Genomic DNA, 23,304 nt, shown 5'->3' with positions numbered 1-23,304 from the left:
TAATTACCGCTAATGACCTCGCCGCTCGTTAGCCACTGCTCCCATTTCTGCCATCGCCATGCCAATAGACCGAGCCTGTAACGTCAGAGCCTGTTTTGTTGTGGGTATAGTTTGCATGTGGACACTTTTAACAACACCAGACAGTGGTGGAAGTGTGTGTGTTTGTGAGAGCGAAAGCGCGTGTGTGTATTTCAGTGTCCGTGTGTGTGTGTGTGTGTGCCAGGACACAGCCGGGCAGGGCTAGGCCAGACAACTGGTCAGTAAGAGCACGACCAACAAAGAGAGGAAGAGAGAAAGAAAGGACATTATTGTTGTTTTTAACAAGGTTATTATTCATGGTCTTACACCCTTGGGGTGACAGCCAAACCCCTGGTGACGCACTCGAGGTGGGAACCACACACACACAACTTTAAAAAACACACTACCTCACTCAGCACTCAGACAAGAGAGGGTTCATTTTGAATCTAAATAAAATCTAAATGAAAAAACAAAGGAAACCTTATGCTGTCTGTGAGGGTGCATGAGTGTATGAAGTGACTGCAAATGTGTGTGTGTGTGTGCGTATGTGTGTGTGTGTGTGTGTGTGTGTGTGTGTGTGTGTGTGAGACAGTGCTTTACATAGCATAGCTACCATCTCAGATATCATAAGCATTAACACAAACAGGAGTGTGTCAGGGGTCAATGCATATCACTGTGTTTGTGTGTGTGCCTGTGTGTGCCTGTGTGCAGTGGCGACTTCACAATATAGATTATGGTGGGACCACCAGTCAAAAACACCTTAAGTATGTGTGTGTATGTGTGACTGTTTTAATATCTGGATCTGATATCTTGAGATCACAAGAAGTGACTGTCTCTCTCTATGACACACAGCCACACTACAATCATACACATGGCTCTCTATGGCTCCCTATTGGGGTACAGTGCCACCTCCTGGACAAACGCAGCATGTGGAATCCCCTCCTCCACTCTACCAGAGAGAGACACAACACACACTGGGACGTCTGGGAGGTGACCTGTAGTTTACCCTCCCTCTCCTGACTTCTCTCTTCTATTTTCTCTCCACCTCCTGACATCTCTCTCTTCTCTTCTCCCTCCATCTCCTGACCTCTCTATATTCTCTTCTTCCTCCATCTCCTGACCTCTCTATATTCTCTTCTCCCTCCATCTCCTGACCTCTCTATATTCTCTTCTTCCTCCATCTCCTGACCTCTCGATCTTCTCTTCTCCCTCCATCTCCTGACCTCTCTATCTTCTCTTCTCCCTCCATCTCCTGACCTCTCTATCTTCTCTTCTACCTCCATCTCCTGACCTCTCTATCTTCTCTTCTACCTCTCTTCTCCCTCCATCTCCTGACCTCTCTATATTCTCTTCTCCCTCCATCTCCTGACCTCTCTATATTCTCTTCTCCCTCCATCTCCTGACCTCTCTATATTCTCTTCTACCTCCATCTCCTGACCTCTCTATCTTCTCTTCTATCTCCATCTCCTGACCTCTCTATTTTCTCTTCTCCTTCCATCTCCTGACCTCTCTATCTTCTCTTCTCCCTCCATCTCCTGACCTCTCTATCTTGTCTTCTACCTCTCTTCTCCCTCCATCTCCTGACCTCTCTATATTATCTTCTTCCTCCATCTCCTGACCTCTCTATCTTCTCTTCTACCTCCATCTCCTGACCTCTCTATATTCTCTTTTACCTCCATCTCCTGACCTCTCTATCTTCTCTTCTACCTCCATCTCCTGACATCTCTCTCTTAACCTTCACATCCTCCTCCTGATATCTCTCTTCTCCTCCACCTCCTCCTCCTGACCTCTCTTCTCCCCCCCTCCCTCTCTCTTCCTGACCCCCATCTCTTTCTCTTCTCTTCTCCCTCCTGACCCCTATTTCTCTCTTCTCCTCCTCCTGACCCCTATCTCTCTCTTCTCCTCCCCCTCCTCATGACACCTATCTCTCTCTTCTCCTCCCCTTCCTCCTGACCCCTATTTCTCTCTTCTCCTCCTCCTGACCCCTATCTCTCTCTCTTATCCTCCTCCTTCTCATGACCCCTCTCTCTCTTCTCCTCCCCTTCCTCCTGACCCCTATTTCTATATTCTCCTCCTCCTCCTGATCCCTATCTCTCTCTCTTCTCCTCGCCCTCCTCCTGACCCCTGTCTCTCTCTTCTCCTCCTCCTCCTCCTGACCCCTAACTCTCTCTTCTCATCCCCTCCTCCTCCTCCTCCTGACCCATATCTCTCTCTCTTTCTCCTCCCCTCCCTGACCCCTATCTCTCTTTCTCCTCCCCCTCCTCATTCCCCCGACCCCTATCTCTCACTCTTCTCCTCTCCCTCCTCCTGACCCCTATCTCTCTCTCTTCTCATCCTCATCCTCCTCCTCCTGAGCCCTATCTCTCTCTCTTCTCCTCCCCCTCCTATCTCTCTCTCTTCTCTTCTCCCTCCTCCTCCTGACATCTCTCTTTCTATCTTCTCCTCCGCCTCCTCCTCCTGGCCTCTCTCCTAGTCTTCTCCTCCCCAAGTTCAGCTTATCAGCGATGGGCCACTTTCCTCCTCAGCAAGGGGGTTAGAGGCCAGGCCAGTTATGTTAGTATGTGTGCATGTATGAGCTTTAGATAGTGGGCGGAAAAGTGTGTGTATGTTTGTGTCCGAACGCGTGTGTATGTGTGTGTGGGTTGGGGGGGCAGATAAATCATATGCCATTCCAGAGCAGTAAACCAGGCTTAGCTAAGAGCCCAGAAAGGAAGTGTGGAAATACTGTACCTATGTTTGTGTGTGTGCAGGCTCAGTAAAGAGTACTTAGAATAGGGTTCTTTACACAGGACGACACACACTAAATACAGGCTGTCTACACTGCACAGACGCCGGCCTGTAAACAGACAGAGGGTGTGTGTTGTATGTAAGGAATGTGTGTGAGAAAATGAGTGCTGGCAAGCATACGACCACGCTGTAAGCTGTTGAGGATCGTCAAAATGTGTATCTGCAGAAACGTGAACCAGTGTCTGTCTGCGTATTTGTGTGTGTGTGCACACGCTCACATGTCCCCCCCAGTTGGTCTGGCCAAGGTGAGAGGGAGAGTTTTACAGCTACGTGTCTCCCTCCCGTCTTAACTCCCCTCTTCCCCTCTCACTCCCTGTGGGGCCAGTTTCTCTCCTCTTTATGGCTCTTTATCTAAATGAAAGGCACCGACATGGGATACCCGCCATTATGGCTCCATCAACATGAAAAACACTGACACGGGATTCTCCATTGAGGCTCAAGCCATTAAGGAGAACGCTGTCCTGTGCACTGTCAAGGAGACATCAGACAAGACTAACATAATGACGACTTAAAATGTTAACCTTGCCTTGCCTTTAAGATCTGGTCAAAACAACAATAAAACCGACTTAATGGGCTGGCTATCCTGCTCTACACTGAATAAAAAGAGTGGTCATTGTCTGGCCATGCTAGAATGGATGGAGGAACTACCGCATCAGAAACAACTGACTTGAACTAGCTACCTTTACTGGACCTTTTCAGATCAGGGTCATATTCATTAGGGCAAACTGTAGCAAAACGTAGCGTTTCTTATTATTGGACAAGTTCATGTAGTTCTTCCCCAGTTTTGGCTCGTTTTCTTCGGTTTCCTTCCAAGAGAATAGGATCCTGATCTGACACACCTGATTTAACCACTTCTTTTTGGGACTAAAGAGTCTCCATATATACTTCCATTCATTTATTTTCAACTGGAACCGGGGACCTTCAGACGGTACCGGGGACCTTCAAACAAGTCTTGTGAGGCCTGTGGGCGTCCTAAAAAAAAACATGTTCAGGAGAGTCATCTTTCCATAGAGGGGACCTAGTAGTTCGTACGTCAAACTGTTCGGACGCTACAGACGGTTTTGTGAAAAGACAGATTTTCAGGATGTCTCATGGTCTGACAAACACCGCTCTAGTTCTGTCACCTTTCACCTCAGATGAGGAAGTGCGACATAGGAGGATGCAGTGGATTGAGACGCATCCAATGCAAAAATCTGATATCTCTTATTTAAATTGATGGATTTTTAATGGGGATATTTTTTATTATGCTAATTAGATTTCAACAGGGGCGCAGACATTGACTTTTGGGGGTTAACTAAGTCCAGAGACCATGACCTCTACCTAGCCTTCCAATGAGGCTTACACCAATCTGATTCCTTCAGATTTGCAAACACCAGTTATAGGGGACAGGCCATTTATAGGGGACAGGCCAGTTATAGTGGATAGGCCAGTTATAGTGGATAGGCCAGTTATAGTGGATAGGCCAGTTATAATGGATAGGCCAGTAATAGGGGACAGGCCATTTATAAAGGATAGGCCAGTTATAATGGATAGGCCAGTAATAGGGGACAGGCCAGTTATAATGGATAGGCCAGTTATAGTGGATAGGCCAGTTATAGGGGACAGGCCATTTATAAAGGATAGGCCAGTTATAGTGGATAGGCCAGTTATAGTGGATAGGCCAGTTATAGTGGATAGGCCAGTTATAGTGGACAGGCCAGTTATAGGGGACAGGCCATTTATAGGGGACAGGCCATTTATAAAGGATAGGCCAGTTATAGTGGATAGGCCAGTTATAGTGGATAGGCCAGTTATAGGGGACAGGCCATTTATAGGGGACAGGCCAGTTATAATGGACAGGCCAGTTATAGTGGATAGGCCAGTTATAATGGATAGGCCAGTTATAGTGGATAGGCCAGTTATAGTGGATAGGCCAGTTTTAGTGGGTAGGCCAGTTATAGTGGATAGGCCAGTTATAGTGGACAGGCCAGTTATAGTGGACAGGCCAGTTATAATGGATAGGCCAGTTATAGTGGACAGGCCAGTTATAGTGGACAGGCCAGTTATAGCGGATAGGCCAGTTATAGTGGATAGGCCAGTTATAGTAGACAGGCCAGTTATAGTGGATAGGCCAGTTATAGTGGATAGGCCAGTTATAGTGGACAGGCCAGTTATAGTGGATAGGCCAGTTATAGTGGATAGGCCAGTTATAGTAGACAGGCCAGTTATAATGGATAGGCCAGTTATAGTGGATAGGCCAGTTATAGTGGACAGGCCAGTTATAGTGGATAGGCCAGTTATAGTGGATAGGCCAGTTATAGTGGATAGGCCAGTTATAGTGGATCGGCCAGTTATAGTGGATAGGCCATTTATAGTGGATAGGCCAGTTATAGTGGACAGGCCAATTATAATGGATAGGACAGTTATATTGGACAGGCCAGTTATAATGGATAGGCCAGTTATAGTGGACAAGCCAGTTATAGTGGACAGGCCAGTTATAGTGGATAGGCCAGTTATAGTGGACAGGCCAGTTATAGTGGATAGGCCAGTTATAGTGGATCGGCCAGTTATAGTGGATAGGCCAGTTATAATGGATAGGCCAGTTATAATGGATAGGCCAGTTATAGTGGATAGGCCAGTTATAGTGGCCAGGCCAGTTATAGTGGACAGGCCAGTTATATTGGACAGGCCAGTTATAATGGATAGGCCAGTTATAGTGGACAAGCCAGTTATAGTGGACAGGCCATTTATAGTGGATAGGCCAGTTATAGTGGATAGGCCAGTTATAATGGATAGGCCAGTTATAGTGGACAGGCCAGTAATAGTGGACAGGCCAGTTATAATGGATAGGCCAGTTATAGTGGACAGGCCAGTAATCGTGGACAGGCCAGTTATAATGGATAGGCCAGTTATAGTGGATAGGCCAGTTAAAATGGATAGGCCAGTTATAATGGATAGGCCAGTTATAATGGATAGGCCAGTTATAGTGGACAGGCCAGTTATAATGGATAGGCCAGTTATAGTGGATAGGCCAGTTAAAATGGATAGGCCAGTTATAATGGATAGGCCAGTTATAGTGGATCGGCCAGTTATAGTGGACAGGCCAGTTATAATGGATAGGCCAGTTATAGTGGACAGGCCAGTTATAGTGGATAGGCCAGTTATAGTGGACAGGCCAGTTATAATGGATCGGCCAGTTATAGTGGATAGGCCCAGTTATAGTGGACAGGCCAGTTATAATGGATAGGCCAGTTATAGTGGACAGGCCAGTTATAGTGGACAGGCCACTTTAGTGGACAGGCCAGTTATAGTGGATAGGCCAGTTATAGTGGATAGGCCAGTTATAGTGGACAGGCCAGTTATAGTGGATAGGCCAGTTATAGTGGATAGGCCAGTTATAGTGGATAGGCCCAGTTATAGTGGACAGGCCAGTCATAGTGGATAGGCCAGTTATAGTGGACAGGCCATTAATAGTGGATAGGCCAGTTATAGTGGATAGGCCAGTTATAATGGATAGGCCAGTTATAGTGGACAGGCCAGTTATAATGGATAGGCCAGTTATAATGGATAGGCCAGTTATAGTGGATAGGCCAGTTATAGTGGATAGGCCAGTTATAATGGATAGGCCAGTTATAGTGGACAGGCCAGTTATAATGGATAGGCCAGTTATAGTGGATAGGCCAGTTATAGTGGACAGGCCAGTTATAGTGGATAGGCCAGTTATAGTGGACAGGCCAGTTATAGTGAATAGGCCAGTTATAGTGGATAGGCCAGTTATAGTGGATAGGCCAGTTATAATGGATAGGCCAGTTATAGTGGATAGGCCAGTTATAGTGAATAAGCCAGTTATAGTGGATAGGCCAGTTATAGTGGATAGGACAGTTATAGGGGATAGGCCAGTTATAGTTGATAGGACAGTTATAAGGGATAGGCCAGTTATAGTGGATCAGGTCTGTTATAGGGGATCAGGTCTATTATAGGGGATCAGGTCTATTATAGGGGATCAGGTCTATTATAGGGGATCAGGTCTGTTATAGGGGATCAGGTCTGTTATAGGGGATCAGGTCTATTATAGGGGGATCAGGTATGTTAAAGGGGATCCGGTCTGTTTCTACACCAGTTTCTTTACATATATAGTTCTGGGGAGGAGGACCAGAGAGGGGGAGCTGCTTACTTGAGGATGCAGTTGGGTCCAGTATAGACCTCTCTGACGTTGGGACTGGAGGGAAGCATGGTGATGATTCTGACTGCTTTATCTGCAACTTCCACTAGGGAGTCCAGGATCTGGACAGGGAGTTATCAAGTGAAAGAAGGGGTGAGAAATACAAAGAGACACGGACAGCGATACTATAGGTTACATCCCTATTCTCCATTTTCCTGACGTCTGCACTTGCACAATCCCATCATGGATTTAAAAGCCCTGGATTGGTGTAAGCATTGTTTTCACCATTTGTAAATCCATGATGGGAAGTGTGCAAGTGCAGACATTTCTGCTTCATAGGCCTACGATACAGTTTCATTTAGCCAACCATTTCTCACATGCTGAGTGGGCGCGATGTTTATTGCACACATGAACGTTCACAAGACTCATGCGGTAGAAGTTCTGTTAATTTAATTAAATGTATGGTTTCCTTTGTTCACATTTTCTGGGTTATGTCGGAGTTCCATGCGTCTGTGTCCTATGTCTGTCATTCTGGTTGTGCTTAATAGGGTAGAGTGCGCATAGAAATATTCTGTGTGGCCTGCACTTCACACTTTGGAGTCATAACGTTGAATCAGAGGAAACGATTGTTCCATCTATGCCTGGATCATTGTTACTCTAACTTCCGCGACGCATATAAGGCCCTGCCCTGCCCCCCTTTCGGAAAAGCTGACCACGACTCCATTTTGTTGATCCCTGCCTACAGACAGAAACTAAAACAAGAGGCTCCCACGCTGAGGTCTGTCCAACGCTGGTCCGACCAAGCTGACTCCACACTCCAAGACTGCTTCCATCACGTGGACTGGGAGATGTTTCGTATTGCGTCAGACAACAACATTGACGAATACGCTGATTCGGTGTGCGAGTTCATTAGAACGTGCGTTGAAGATGTCGTTCCCATAGCAATGATTAAAACATTCCCTAACCAGAAACCTTGGATTGATGGCAGCATTCGTGTGAAACTGAAAGCGCGAACCACTGCTTTTAATCAGGGCAAGGTGTCTGGTAACATGACTGACTACAAACAGTGCAGCTATTCCCTCCGCAAGGCTATCAAACAAGCTAAGCGCCAGTACAGAGACAAAGTAGAATCTCAATTCAACGGCTCAGACACAAGAGGCATGTGGCAGGGTCTACAGTCAATCACGGACTACAGGAAGAAACCCAGCCCAGTCACGGACCAGGATGTCTTGCTCCCAGGCAGACTAAATAACTTTTTGCCCGCTTTGAGGACAATACAGTGCCACTGACACGGCCTGCAACGAAAACATGCGGTCTCTCCTTCACTGCAGCCGAAGTGAGTAAGACATTTAAACGTGTTAACCCTCGCAAGGCTGCAGGCCCAGACGGCATCCCCAGCCGCGCCCTCAGAGCATGCGCAGACCAGCTGGCCGGTGTGTTTACGGACATATTCAATCAATCCCTATACCAGTCTGCTGTTCCCACATGCTTCAAGAGGGCCACCATTGTTCCTGTTCCCAAGAAAGCTAAGGTAACTGAGCTAAACGACTACCGCCCCGTAGCACTCACATCCGTCATCATGAAGTGCTTTGAGAGACTAGTCAAGGACCATATCACCTCCACCCTACCTGACACCCTAGACCCACTCCAATTTGCTTACCGCCCAAATAGGTCCACAGACGATGCAATCTCAACCACACTGCACACTGCCCTAACCCATCTGGACAAGAGGAATACCTATGTGAGAATGCTGTTCATCGACTACAGCTCGGCATTCAACACCATAGTACCCTCCAAGCTCGTCATCAAGCTCGAGACCCTGGGTCTCGACCCCGCCCTGTGCAACTGGGTTCTGGACTTCCTGACGGGCCGCCCCCAGGTGGTGAGGGTAAGCAACAACATCTCCTCCCCGCTGATCCTCAACACTGGGGCCCCACAAGGGTGCGTTCTGAGCCCTCTCCCTGTTCACCCACGACTGCGTGGCCATGCACGCCTCCAACTCAATCATCAAGTTTGCGGACGACACAACAGTGGTAGGCTTGATTACCAACAACGACGAGACGGCCTACAGGGAGGAGGTGAGGGCCCTCGGAGTGTGGTGTCAGGAAAATAACCTCACACTCAACGTCAACAAAACTAAGGAGATGATTGTGGACTTCAGGAAACAGCAGAGGGAACACCCCCCCATCCACATCGATGGAACAGTAGTGGAGAGGGTAGCAAGTTTTAAGTTCCTCGGCATACACATCACAGACAAACTGAATTGGTCCACTCACACAGACAGCATCGTGAGGAAGGCGCAGCAGCGCCTCTTCAACCTCAGGAGGCTGAAGAAATTCGGCTTGTCACCAAAAGCACTCACAAACTTCTACAGATGCACAATCGAGAGCATCCTGGCGGGCTGTATCACCGCCTGGTATGGCAACTGCACCGCCCTCAACCGTAAGGCTCTCCAGAGGGTAGTGAGGTCTGCACAACGCATCACCGGGGGCAAACTACCTGCCCTCCAGGACACCTACACCACCCGATGCTACAGGAAGGCCATAAAGATCATCAAGGACATCAACCACCCGAGCCACTGCCTGTTCACCCCGCTGTCATCCAGAAGGCGAGGTCAGTACAGGTGCATCAAAGCTGGGACCGAGAGACTGAAAAACAGCTTCTATCTCAAGGCCATCAGACTGTTAAACAGCCACCACTAATATTGAGTGGCTACTGCCAACACACTGTCAATGACACTGACTCTACTCCAGCCACTTTAATAATGGGAATTGATGGGAAATGATGTAAATATATCACTAGCCACTTTAAACAATGCTACCTTATATAATGTTACTTACCCTACATTATTCATCTCATATGCATACGTAGATACTGTACTCTATATCATCGACTGCATCCTTATGTAATACATGTATCACTAGCCACTTTAACTATGCCACTTGGTTTACATACTCATCTCATATGTATATACTGTACTCGATATCATCTACTGTATCTTGCCTATGCTGCTCTGTACCATCACTCATTCATATATCCTTATGTACATGTTCTTTATCCCCTTACACTGTGTATAAGACAGTAGTTTTTTTGGAATTGTTAGTTAGATTACTTGTTCGTTATTACTGCATTGTCGGAACTAGAAGCACAAGCATTTCGCTACACTCGCATTAACATCTGCTAACCATGTGTATGTGACAAATAAAATTTGATTTGATTTGATGATTTGATTTGATTTGCCTGGTATTGAAATACCATTAATAATCATTAAGTCTGATAAAGACTGATGTACCAATGGATGTGGAAATTGCCTTTTACATTGTAGAACCAGTTTATTGGTTGTAATTGCCAATTGGGTAATTGTATGGTCCTGGGGGCCAAGTGTGGACATTACGTAGGCCTACCTGTTTGAGCTGCTGTTAGAGACATATTCGATTTAGTTTCTCAAGGGGAACCTGTACAGTCTTGCCCTCTACCGGTGTCCGTTCAGATAGGACAGGGATCGGTGTCCCTGCACCTGGACGGTTGAGCTAACGTGCACTAATGACGTAAGTAACAAGGACATTTCCCAGGACATAGACATGTCTTATACGGACAGAAAGCCTAAATTCATGTTAATCTAACTGCACTGTCCAACTTACAGTAGCTACAGTGCCTTGCGAAAGTATTCGGCCCCCTTGAACTTTGCGACCTTTTGCCACATTTCAGGCTTCAAACATAAAGATATAAAACTGTATTTTTTTGTGAAGAATCAACAACAAGTGGGACACAATCATGAAGTGGAACGACATTTATTGGATATTTCAAACTTTTTTAACAAATTAAAAACTGAAAGATTGGGCGTGCAAAATGATTCAGCCCCTTTACTTTCAGTGCAGCAAACTCTCTCCAGAAGTTCAGTGAGGATCTCTGAATGATCCAATGTTGACCTAAATGACTAATGATGATAAATACAATCCACCTGTGTGTAATCAAGTCTCCGTATAAATGCACCTGCACTGTGATAGTCTCAGAGGTCCGTTAAAAGCGCAGAGAGCATTTACAACTGTGACCTGGCCAAGATAAAGCAAAGCAGTGCGACACAAACAACACAGAGTTACAGAGTTGGAATAAACAAGCGTATAGTTAATAACACAATAGAAAAAAGTCTATATCCAGTGTATGCAAATGCCGTGAGGTAGGCAATAAATAGGCCATAGTAGCGAAGTAATTACAATTTAGCAAAGTAACACTGGAGTGATAAATGAGCAGATGATGGACAAGTAGAGATACTGGTGTACAAAAGAGCAGAAAAGTAAATAAAAACAGTATGGGGATGAGGTAGGTAGATTGGGTGGACTATTTACAGGTGGACTATGTATAGCTGCAGCGATCGGTTAGCTGATGTTTAAAGTTAGTAAGAGAAATAGGTCTCCAACTTCAGCAATTTTTGCAATTCGTTCCAGTCACTGGCAGCTGAGAACTGGAAGAAAAGGCAGCCAAAGGTGGTGTTGGCTTGGGACATGACCAGTGAGATATACCTGATGGAGCACGTGCTACGGTGGGTGTTGTTATCGTCACCAGTGAGCTGAGATAAGGCGGCACTTTACCTAGCAAAGACTTAAATTACCTGTAGACAGTAGGTCTGGCAACGAATATGTAGCGAGGGCCAGCCGACTAGAGCATACAGGTCGCAGTGGTGGGTGGTATAAGGGGCTTTGGTAACGAAACGGATGGCACTGTGATAGACTGCATCCAGTATTGGAAGCTATTTTGTAGATGACATCACCAATGTCGAGGATCGGTAGGATAGTCAGTTTTACTAGGGTAAGTTTGGCGGCGTGAGTGAAGGAGGCTTTGTTGCGAAATAGAAAGCCGATTCTAGATTTGATTTTGGATTGGAGATGTTTAATATGAGTCTGGAAGGAGAGGTTACAGTCTAGCCTGACACCTAGGTATTTGTAGTTGTCCATATGTTCTAGGGAAGAACCATCCAGGGTAGTGATGCTAATCGGGCGGGTGGGTGCGGGGAGCAAACGGTTTAAAAGCATGCATTTGGTTTTACTAGCGTTTAAGAACAGTTGGAGGCCACGGAAGGAGTGTTGTATGGCATTGAAGCTCGTTTGGAGGTTAGTTAATACAGTGTCCAAAGAAGGGCCAGATGTATACAGAATGCATCCTGTAGCTGAATTGACACCAGGAAGTGATAAATATTCACACTAGGAAATATATTTTTTGTCTGGTTCTCACCCAATCATAAATCAAGCCTGCAAGTTGTAGATGACTTAAACAGAAGCAATAAATGATTCCTTACAAGAGTAGTGTGACTGCTTTGTTTAATTTATTTAGGACAAATGTGAAATCAGTGCATCACAGGCACATTAAAATGAAATCAGTGCATCAGAACATGTACTATATGAGAACAAGAGTATTTGTAGAGTTGCTATTTAAACACAACTGGAAGTCCTAAGACTAGGTATGCAATTTTCTTGACAAAGTTTCAAATAACCTGACTATTACTCAATCATACCAAACAAAGGCTCTCATCAGCACCATAAGCACTTTGAAAGACACAAGGCTTATAACATTGCAGATAAACTTTGTCATCAACACCATCAAACACAGTGAATGCATGGTAATGTTCACAGAAATGATTAGTATGCAACTTGTCCAGGAATAGGTATACAATGATGTCAACCACAATGATCTTAGTTATTTTTACAAGACTGGCATTTCATGCTCCATCTTACTGCAAACTAACAGTCCCCCTCTGCACTATGTGCCATCCATCTTAACCCAGCTGGTAGAGGAAATGGCTTTCTGCACTGACCAGTAAAATCACTCAGGGAAAATGCTTTTGTCGGTGCAATCATGAGGTCTCCCAGTGATGGCCTATAGCAAATTGATGTTTTTTGGCAAGGGACTTAGTAATGTTCTTGAAGGTGTTCCTCCTGCGCCACATTTGTAATAAAGGACCGACTTGTCTTATGCATGCTGAATAATGTATCAAAGTGATGTTCGGGTATCAAGTCGTCGGTACAACGGTTTGAAAAGTGCTTCAGATATACAGTCATGCCCTGGCTAAGAAAGTGGAGGGGGGCGTTGGTTACTTGCAGTAAGATGAGTGGAAAATTCCAGTTCTCATTTACTGGTGGAACGTTTCTCACAAGAGGGTGTTTGAATATAATTAAGTGCTATTCTGTTTCCACTGTTCTCTAGGTTGACTTTAATCAAATCAAATGTATTTATATAGCCCTTCGTATATCAGCTGATATCTCAAAGTGCTGTACAGAAACCCAGCCTAAAACCCCAAACAGCAAGCAATGCAGGTGTAGAAGCACGGTGGCTAGGAAAAAAACTCCCTAGAAAGGCTGAAACCTAGGAAGAAACCTAGAGAGGAACCAGGCTATGTGGGGTGGCCAGTCCTCTTCTGGCTGTGCCGGGTAGAGATTATAACAGAACATGGCCAAGATGTTCAAATGTTCATAAATGACCAGCATGGTCAAATAATAATAATCACAGGCAGAACAGTTGAAACTGGAGCAGCAGCACGGCCAGGTGGACTGGGGACAGCAAGGAGTCATCATGTCAGGTAGTCCTGAGGCATGGTCCTAGGGCTCAGGTCCTCCGAGAGAGAGAAAGAGAAATAGAGAATTAGTGAGAGCATACATAAAATTCACACAGGACACCGGATAGGACAGGAGAGGTACTCCAGATATAACAAACTGACCCTAGCCCCCCGACACATAAACTACTGCAGCATAAATACTGGAGGCTGAGACAGGAGGGATCAGGAGACACTGTGGCCCCATCCGATGACACCCCCGGACAGGGCCAAACAGGAAGGATATAACCCCACCCACTTTGCCAAAGCACAGCCCCCACACCACTAGAGGGATATCTTCAACCACCAACTTACCATCCTGAGACAAGGCCGAGTATAGCCCACAAAGATCTCCGCCACGGCACAACCCAAGGGGGGGGGCGCCAACCCAGACAGGAAGATCACATCAGTGACTGACTCAACCCACTCAAGTGACGCACCCCTCCTAGGGACGGTATGAAAGAGCCCTAGTAAGCCAGTGACTCAGCCCCTGTAATAGGGTTAGAGGCAGAGAATCCCAGTGGAAAGAGGGGAACCGGCCAGGCAGAGACAGCAAGGGCGGTTCGTTGTGCCAGAGCCTTTCCGTTCACCTTCACACTCCTGGGCCAGACTACACTCAATCATAGGACCTAAAGACTTAAAGGTTGAGACCGAGTTTGCGTCTCTCACATGGGTAGGCAGAACATTCCATAAAAATGGAGCTCTATAGGAGAAAGCCCTGCCTCCAGCTGTTTGCTTAGAAATTCTAGGGACAATTACGAGGCCTGCATCTTGTGACCGTAGCGTACGTGTAGGTATGTAAGGCAGGACCAAATCAGAGAGATAGGTAGGAGCAAGCCCATGTAATGCTTTGTAGGTTAGCAGTAAAACCTTGAAATCAGCCCTTGCCTTGACAGGAAGCCAGTGTAGGGAGGCTAGCACTGGAGTAATATGATCACATTTTTTGGTTCTAGTCAGGATTCTAGCAGCCGTATTTAGCACTAACTGAAGTTTATTTAGTGCTTTATCCAGGTAGCCGGAAAGTAGAGCATTGCAGTAGTCTAACCTAGAAGTGACAAAAGCATGTATTAATTTTTCTGCATCATTTTTGGACAGAAAGTTTCTGATTTTTGCAATGTTACGTAGATGGAAAAAAGCTGTCCTTGAGACAGTCTGTCCATGAAACTTTAGTTGGACAGTTTTTGCACTCCAAGTACCCAAAGTCAAACGGGTAGATTCTAGAAGTGCATGTTTCAGAGACCTATTCAAAACAATTTTAAGAATGTCATGCATTATGTCCACCACAAACATTGAAGTGCTACAAACTTTTTAGTTAAGAAATTCTCTTTACACCAAACAAGGATGTGGGTCTGTGGTTCTGAATACAACGGATTCAAATGCAGGTCAATGCAACGGATTCAAATGCATTACCACCAAGACATTCTTAGGGTCATCCTCTCTGTAAACCGTCTGCGCATTAGACTTTTCTATCAAACAGAACCGGTAAAAGTAATGACCACTGAAGGACTGTGAAACCAAGGACTGCATGCATCCCCAAATTGTCTCCAGTTATTTGGCAGACAGTTTAAGGCACTGCCAGTTGATAAAAAGGCACTGCCAGTTGATAAAAAGGCACTGCCAGTTGGAAAAAGACAAATTTACACCATCACTCTCCATTTTAACATCATTAACCAAGGGCTCTAAAATGGCATCATAGCCATATTTCTTTAGATCTTGATAATGAAATAATGACACTAAATTAATATTCATCACAGCAGTTAAACTTGGGCGGCAGATTCCTGAGTACAAAATAAATGGTGCCTATCTTGTGAACACCACGCTTGGATCCAAGCGGGCTGGCAGTTTAAGTCACCATAGAAATACTTTACAGATCCAATTGTACGATGTTTTGAGAACAAGGGATGAGTCTTAAAGTAACTTCCATCACAAAGGTCTTCATACGTGACTTCTACAGATTTATCCCTAGGTGCATTTTCCAATAACTTACAGATTTTAGAATTGCGACACATGAACGTCAATGTTTCCAGTATAGGAATATATACAAAAGTATCTTTCGCTGGGACTTGAGCAAACATGCCTGTTTGTTTATTTACCCTGCTATCATATCTCACTCCAAACACTACTTCTACTGGCTCCACAAAACACCCATTTTTTGTTGAAGTACTTTGTTCTCCTGGTTTCTGTATTAAAACTGGCAAATAGGTTTTAAAAATTCTCAAACCTATCCTTTACAGTAGATGTAGAATGATTATCCATAGGCATAACTGACAGGACATCTTGTTCATTTGGGAGTGCAGCCCAGTAGTAAGCTCTTCTGAATCACACTACTGTTGACAACACTATTTGCAACATGGCAATGATGGATGCACACATATCTTGAGCAAGACTGTCCATTCTTCTCAAAACGATCATTTTGAGTGTTATCATGTGGGACACCAATGTCACCAACCATTTGTGGAGCTTCTGACTGGACTGGAGAATCAGCAACTCGAGAGGGACCTTCTATGCTTAATGCATCAACTACTTGATCAATACCCTTGTGAATACTATTCAAATGTCTTCTGAAACCTGAGTATGTTGAAAACTGCCATCTACAATTATCTTGAGCACAGACCAATCTAAACTTAGTGGAGGGATAGAAACTGTGCTTAATTCTCAAATGAGATATCAATGACTGGCGGTTTCTGTGCAACGCTTGATAACAAAAGCCCCGTAACATACATTTATCTAGTTAAGAAGTTTTGTCCTCAACTCTATCACACTAGGGGCCTCTCTTGTTTTGCCTACATCTATGTTGTAGATGGTTGTCTGCACTAATGTGTAGAAGTTCACAAGAGCATCATCATACGTCAGGTTAAAGACAAAGTGGGCTTTGAACAGTACATCAAACGCACACAGACCACTAGTTACCTGGCAGGGAACAAGCCTCTTGTCCACCACGTTAGAGCAAGATTGACAACTACTACGTCTTCTTCCGATGGCAAGGAGGTATGTCCGTCGACCATGGCTCCCATCCAGATGGTCTACAATGCTGCAGCATGACTGAAACACAAAGGGTCTTTTTAAGTCCATCTCCACATGTTAAGACAAAGACAACCCAAAAAGTATTACACAACAAGTACTGTATCATCTTACCTTATGAAAGTGCACTAGTCTGCCCACAGCATCACTGGCACTGATCTTGGTCCTCTTCCCTCCTGCTGCTGGTGGGAGATGAAGCAGCAGCAGCAGGGAGGACATATCATTGTCCAAATCTGAGGGAAAGAAAAGGCAAACACCCCAAATCACATAAAACAACATCGCTGAGTACGAAACATTTACCATGAGAGAATCCACTTAGTGGTTTCACTGTCATTCTCTGGCAGTTTTCTGCAGACTTCAAGAGGCAACGCATATCATGGTCGTAGTCAGGGATTTTACCAGTTTGATGACTTTAAGGCTTCAATACAGTGTCCCACTTTTCAAGGAGTTTAGAGGATGTTTCATCATTGAACATCAGCAAAAAGTCCTGATTCACCCAAAACAAAGTGGAGCAATTCAACTTCATGACCAACACAAAATCATGTTCTCAATGAGACAACTCATGTTCTCAATCAGATAACTAGCCTGTACTTCTGATTCCAGCACATACTACATCACAATCCTTTGATGTCCAGAAACCTGGAAAAGACTGAGGACATCTGTGCTTCTGTCTGTACTATAAACTAGCCCCTGGCGATACTGGGACACCTCCATCTTCTGATAGACTTGTTCTTCATCAGCCGAGTGGACAGGGAACGATATGGCCTCCTTGCAAGCATCACCAACAAGCTGGTGGGCCAGGTCTTCCTCTTATGGGTTGGGCCTCCCGACTGGGGTGAAATCTCTTCTTGATGGTTCGACGCAAGGTCAAGTGTCAAAATATTAAAGCAATATGAAGGAAAGAGGGTCACAATTCCAAGAGCATAACATTCTCTCGGTTGGCGAGTGGGAAGTCTCCTGCTCAAAAACAGTAAAGCATACACGCGCCAAATATGTTAACCCAAAGTTGTACTGTATTTTTCTAGAGTCTCATAATGATGCCAAATAACATTCATGTATAGTTTGATTGTTTTGATCCACTGTGTGTGGCCTGATTGGCTAAGGAGAAGCTTACCATTGCAGGATTGTGGCTGACTAAGATGGCAATCATCTCTCTCCTGGTTCTCTGGTCCAATGTTTTGGTTGTCTGGTCCTCTTCTAATACATCTTGCCCACCAGGTCTACAAGTCAGGGCATCTCGGACCATCTATAAATCAAATCAAATTTTATTTGTCACATACACATGGTTAGCAGATGTTAATGCGAGTGTAGCGAAATGCTTGTGCTTCTAGTTCCGACAATGCAGTAATAACGAGCAAGTAATCTAACTAACAATTCCAAAAAAAAAACTACTGTCTTATACACAGTGTAAGGGGATAAAGAATATGTACATAAGGATATATGAATGAGTGATGGTACAGAGCAGCATAGGCAAGATACAGTAGATGATATCGAGTACAGTATATACATATGAGATAAGTATGTAAACCAAGTGGCATAGTTAAAGTGGCTAGTGATACATGTATTACATAAGGATGCAGTCGATGATATAGAGTACAGTATCAACGTATGCATATGAGATGAACAATGTAGGGTAAGTAACATTATATAAGGTAGCATTGTTTAAAGTGGCTAGTGATATATTTACATAATTTCCCATCAATTCCCATGATTAAAGTGGCTGGAGTAGAGTCAGTGTCATTGACAGTGTGTTGGCAGTAGCCACTCAATGTTAGTGGTGGCTGTTTAACAGTCTGATGGCCTTGAGATAGAAGCTGTTTTTCAGTCTCTCGGTCCCAGCTTTGATGCACCTGTACTGACCTCGCCTTCTGGATGACAGCGGGGTGAACAGGCAGTGGCTCGGGTGGTTGATGTCCTTGATGATCTTTATGGCCTTCCTGTAGCATCGGGTGGTGTAGGTGTCCTGGAGGGCAGGTAGTTTGCCCCCGGTGATGCGTTGTGCAGACCTCACTACCCTCTGGAGAGCCTTACGGTTGAGGGCGGTGCAGTTGCCATACCAGGCGGTGATACAGCCCGCCAGGATGCTCTCGATTGTGCATCTGTAGAAGTTTGTGAGTGCTTTTGGTGACAAGCCGAATTTCTTCAGCCTCCTGAGGTTGAAGAGGCGCTGCTGCGCCTTCCTCACGATGCTGTCTGTGTGAGTGGACCAATTCAGTTTGTCTGTGATGTGTATGCCGAGGAACTTAAAACTTGCTACCCTCTCCACTACTGTTCCATCGATGTGGATGGGGGTGTTCCTCTGCTGTTTCCTGAAGTCCACAATCATCTCCTTAGTTTTGTTGACGTTGAGTGTGAGGTTATTTTCCTGACACCACACTCCGAGGGCCCTCACCTCCTCCCTGTAGGCCGTCTCGTCGTTGTTGGTAATCAAGCCTACCACTGTTGTGTCGTCCGCAAACTTGATGATTGAGTTGGAGGCGTGCATGGCCACGCAGTCGTGGGTGAACAGGGAGTACAGGAGGGGGCTCAGAACGCACCCTTGTGGGGCCCCAGTGTTGAGGATCAGCGGGGAGGAGATGTTGTTGCCTACCCTCACCACCTGGGGGCGGCCCGTCAGGAAGTCCAGTACCCAGTTGCACAGGGCGGGGTCGAGACCCAGGGTCTCGAGCTTGATGACGAGCTTGGAGGGTACTATGGTGTTGAATGCCGAGCTGTAGTCGATGAACAGCATTCTCACATAGGTATTCCTCTTGTCCAGATGGGTTAGGGCAGTGTGCAGTGTGGTTGAGATTGCATCGTCTGTGGACCTATTTGGGCGGTAAGCAAATTGGAGTGGGTCAAGGGTGTCAGGTAGGGTGGAGGTGATATGGTCCTTGACTAGTCTCTCAAAGCACTTCATGATGACGGATGTGAGTGCTACGGGCGGTAGTCGTTTAGCTCAGTTACCTTAGCTTTCTTGGGAACAGGAACAATGGTGGCCCTCTTGAAGCATGTGGGAACAGCAGACTGGTATAGGGATTGGTTGAATATGTCCGTAAACACACCGGCCAGCTGGTCTGCGCATGCTCTGAGGGCGCGGCTGGGGATGCCGTCTGGGCCTGCAGCCTTGCGAGGGTTAACACGTTTAAATGTCTTACTCACTTCGGCTGCAGTGAAGGAGAGACCGCATGATTCCGTTGCAGGCCGTGTCAGTGGCACTGTATTGTCCTCAAAGCGGGCAAAAAGTTATTTAGTCTGCCTGGGAGCAAGACATCCTGGTCCGTGACTGGGCTGGGTTTCTTCCTGTAGTCCGTGATTGATTGTAGACCCTGCCACATACCTCTTGTGTCTGAGCCGTTGAATTGAGATTCTACTTTGTCTCTGTACTGGCGCTTAGCTTGTTTGATAGCCTTGCGGAGGGAATAGCTGCACTGTTTGTATTCAGTCATGTTACCAGACACCTTGCCCTGATTAAAAGCAGTGGTTCGTGCCTTCAGTTTCACACGAATGCTGCCATCAATCCACGGTTTCTGGTTAGGGAATGTTTTAATCGTTGCTATGGGAACGACATCTTCAACGCACGTTCTAATGAACTCGCACACCGTATCAGCGTATTCGTCAATGTTGTTGTCTGACGCAATACGAAACATCTCCCAGTCCACGTGATGGAAGCAGTCTTGGAGTGTGGAGTCAGCTTGGTCGGGCCAGCGTTGGACAGACCTCAGCGTGGGAGCTTCTTGTTTTAGTTTCTGTCTGTAGGCAGGGATCAACAAAATGGAGTCGTGGTCAGCTTTTCCGAAAGGGGGGCGGGGCAGGGCCTTATATGCGTCGCGGAAGTTAGAGTAACAATGATCCAGGGTCTTTCCACCCCTGGTTGCGCAATCAATATGCTGATAAAATTTAGGGAGTCTTGTTTTCAGATTAGCCTTGTTAAAATCCCCAGCTACAATGAATGCAGCCTCCGGATAAATCGTTTCCAGTTTGCAGAGAGTTAAATAAAGTTCGTTCAGAGCCATCGATGTGTCTGCTTGGGGGATATATACGGCTGTGATTATAATCGAAGAGAATTCTCTTGGTAGATAATGCGGTCTACATTTGATTGTGAGGAATTCTAAATCAGGTGAACAGAAGGATTTGAGTTCCTGTATGTTTCCTTCATCACACCATGTCACGTTGGCCATAAGGCATACGCCCCCGCCCGTCTTCTTACCAGAGAGATGTTTGTTTCTGTCGGCGCGATGCGTGGAGAAACCCGCTGGCTGCACCGCTTCGGATTGCGTCTCTCCAGTGAGCCATGTTTCCGTGAAGCAGAGAACGTTACAGTCTCTGACTGTAAAAAAAAAAGACAAAGTTCAACAATTTTGGGTTGGTTTATGCTGTCAGAATGTCCATGAAAAGCAAACACAGAAATGGGATTATCAACATGCAATATCAGTTGTCATTATACCTCTTTTGCTGCTGTGGAGTCGATGGCCTCATCTCCTAAGGTTGTCCTGGCTTTTTTTAGACAGCCTTTCTGGAGATATCAGGTCTAAATAACGTTAGAAGGATAATGTGTCTGTGGAGGAACTAGGTGTTGAACAGCCTGCAGGAGAAAAGTCTGAGCACAAAAAAATGGATCAAAGCAACTAATCTATCATTCATGTTATTTCATATCATTATGAGACTGTAGAAAGATAAAGATCTTTTAAAAAATCTTTGATTGTGAGGCACAGGTCTGGACTGGCCTCAATCAGGTCCAGCAGGACATCCCCCTCCACATCAGTTCAGGAATTTTTTAAAATTTTATTTGTGCTGCAGAGGGCAGTCCAAACCTATTTTGTACTATAAAAAAAGATAGACCAAATCAGAATACATTGAGAAGTCACCCAGGGGGCAACAGAATGGGTCTGACCCAAATCAAGCCCAAGGATTCAATTAAGAATATACATCAGACAGTTCATATATTCACATTGATTGATAAAATCTCCATAAGAGAAACCTGGCACATTCATCTGTACAAACAATAGAACGCAAGTATAAACACCATGGGACAACGCAGCCGTCATACCGCTCAGGAAGGAGATGCATTCTGTCTCCTAGAGATGAACGTACTTTGGTGCAAAATGTGAAAATCAATCACAGAATAACAGCAAAGGACCTTCTGAAAATGCTGGAGGAAACAGGTACAAAAGTATCTATATCCACAGTAAAACGAGTCCTATATCAACATAACCTGAAAGGCCGCTCAGCAAGGAAGAAGCCACTGCTCCAAAACCCCCATAAAAAAGTCAGACTACGGTTTGCAACTGCACATGGGGACAAAGATCATACTTTTTGGAGAAATGTCCTCTGGTCTGATGAAACAAAAATATAACTGTTTACCATCGCTCCACAAAAGCTGCGGCCCTTGCAGAGAAAGGGGAATCACTACTTCAAGGTCTCAGAGCAAGTGACGTCACTGATGAAACGCCACTAGCGCGCACCACCCCTAACTAGCTAGCCATTTCACACCGGCTACATTGGCTTGAACACAATGTCTAATCTGTGATTAACAACAAGCACACACCATAGACATGTTAATATAAAATGTCAAGAGGACAACCCTATCACGTCTGGCCACGTACACTAGCTCGCTAACGTTTGCGCTAAATTATTAATATGCTGAGATCGGTGTTGTAGTTAGATAACTAACTAGCTAGCTATATGGCTAACAATATTTGTCCAGACAAACATTCTTAGTTATATGCGTTTCGAATAACAAATTAGTAGATATTAGGCATGTTGTTACCTTCACTTCCTGACAAGTTACATGCTGCACCAAATAAGGCTCAAATTGGTCACACCCCAATTAACACCATGCACCTGCTGCACCACTAATGTTAAAGTTAGTCGGCCTCGTGAACTCAACACGCACACGATTGAAATCAACTAACGGTACAGCCCAACTCTGATCCTTCTGGATTTGGATTAATTTTCTCAAATCGAATAGTTTGCTAATTTTAATCTAGCGCTAACTGACCACGTTAGCTAGCTAGCAACTTTCTAAATCTAAACTTCGCAGATGTAACGTTAGCTACAAAGACCTCGACCATTCACTTAGCCGATATAACAAGTTGGCCACCAGCTAACTTATTGCATTTTTTACATATTATTTACCTTTCAATGCTGCGCAATTCCAGTTGCCTTGCAACGTTGGCAATTAGATGAAAATGAAGTTTCAAGTGAAAACCGGACGCTAAATCAACACTGGGAGGCATTACAGTCTCATCTGGGAGGCATTATGCTCGTCCTTATAATTCTGATCATAACTATTTTATTGACATTATTATTCGCTTGGCCAAATATTATATTCACAAATGTAATTGGGGTGGAAAAATTCCTTATTTTGTAGTTTTTTAAATGTAATTGTTACAATTGTATAAATCACTCAAACTTGTGAAACTTAAATCAGTTGGAAACATTAGTGCAAGTGATTGCCTGGTGTTCTATTTAATTTGTTTTCATTGTATTCACAGGAATGTCCCTGTATTGATGTGTAATATTGTTATTATTGTTGGGAAAAAATAACTCACCTGGGTGTTATATTAGCACAGAGGATGTAAAAACAACTCATAAGTCAACACCTCTTAACACAAATGTAACACCAAGAAAATGAACACGTATTATCACTGGCCAATTTGCTGTGTACTTGTATATTTTCTATGATATGGGTCTTTCACTATTGGATCACCAAGACCTGTAGATACATCTACTCAGAGCACATCAACCCGCCTTGCCTTCTGCTGATGTCATG

General features: G+C 45.0%; 1 long non-coding RNA gene across 1 annotated transcript; it reads right to left on the bottom strand.

Moving 5' to 3' along the window:
• Nucleotides 1–13,490: 13,490 nt before the first annotated feature.
• On the bottom strand, nucleotides 13,491–21,576 carry LOC112265865. The gene is made up of 5 exons (XR_006078519.1): nucleotides 20,977–21,576; nucleotides 17,665–17,796; nucleotides 16,665–16,783; nucleotides 16,440–16,571; nucleotides 13,491–13,550 (listed from the first exon to the last, which is right to left on the bottom strand). It is a non-coding gene; the product is annotated as an uncharacterized LOC112265865 (long non-coding RNA).
• Nucleotides 21,577–23,304: the final 1,728 nt, after the last annotated feature.

This window comes from Oncorhynchus tshawytscha, linkage group LG13, assembly GCF_018296145.1.
Source record: "Oncorhynchus tshawytscha isolate Ot180627B linkage group LG13, Otsh_v2.0, whole genome shotgun sequence".
NCBI lineage: Eukaryota > Metazoa > Chordata > Actinopteri > Salmoniformes > Salmonidae > Oncorhynchus > Oncorhynchus tshawytscha.
Note: the sequence above shows the minus strand (reverse complement) of the source record. Positions and strands in the feature narration are given on the sequence as shown.